This window comes from Schistocerca nitens, chromosome 2, assembly GCF_023898315.1.
Source record: "Schistocerca nitens isolate TAMUIC-IGC-003100 chromosome 2, iqSchNite1.1, whole genome shotgun sequence".
NCBI classification, from domain to species: domain Eukaryota; kingdom Metazoa; phylum Arthropoda; class Insecta; order Orthoptera; family Acrididae; genus Schistocerca; species Schistocerca nitens.
Window position 1 is genome coordinate 991678370 of NC_064615.1, and position 986 is coordinate 991679355.

A 986-nucleotide genomic window follows, 5' to 3' on the forward strand; every position below is an offset into this window, starting at 1 on the left:
TCGTACTGCACCAGTAACCTCACCATCATCCATGTACTGCTTCCCGTGGAGTCCATCCTCCACTGGGCCAAACAGGTGGAAATCGGAAGGTGCGAGATGCTGGCTGTAGTGTGGATGAAGAAGAACAGCGCAGTCAAGTTCTGTGCGGTCCTTTGGGGTGGGCAGACTAGTGTGAGGCATTTTGTTGTCATCATGGAAAAGGAGTAGTTCGCGTTTGCATTTATATGTTGCCGAGAGCTACAATTGTTCCAACATTGCCCGGGTTCCCGGGTTCGATTCCCGGCGGGGTCAGGGATTTTCTCTGCCTCGTGATGACTGGGTGTTGTGTGATGTCCTTAGGTTAGTTAGGTTTAAGTAGTTCTCAGTTCTAGGGGACTGAAGACCATGGATTTTTTTTTTTGTTCCAACACTGCATAAGTCACAGCTGTGTGCGGTCAGCCAGCACAAGAGGCGACCTTGATTCAGGACCTTTTTCCAATGAATATCTGCAAATTCCCTGGTTTTCCGCCAGAAGGAGCACAGTGACAGATCTGTGCTTGCTACTCACCTCCATTAAAGACGCCATTTTGAAGGATACGTATAGCACCGCCATCTATCTGGCCTTCATTAAACTATAGGACAGAAGCGGGAATATTCCACGACGCCACACACCCAATTTCGTAATTTTTGCAACTGAAATCGATCGAAAAAAAAATATATATATTTCATTATTTATTGAAAGACCCTCGTATTTCAATGCACAACGCGTTTCGAAAATGGGGGCTCATCTTCAGGGGGCGCTTCGTAAATCTACGTCAATTTGTTTTCCAAATTTACGTTAATTCAGGTCCCTGCTAAGACTACATTGGTATATTACAAAGCGGTAGATTGTAAATATGAATTTATAAAATTAAAACAAATCGGAAAATAACTTACTTTGCCAGTAGTGGATACATGGTTATGAAGTTCACTATCAGTAGACATGTTTATGTACATATATACTCTTT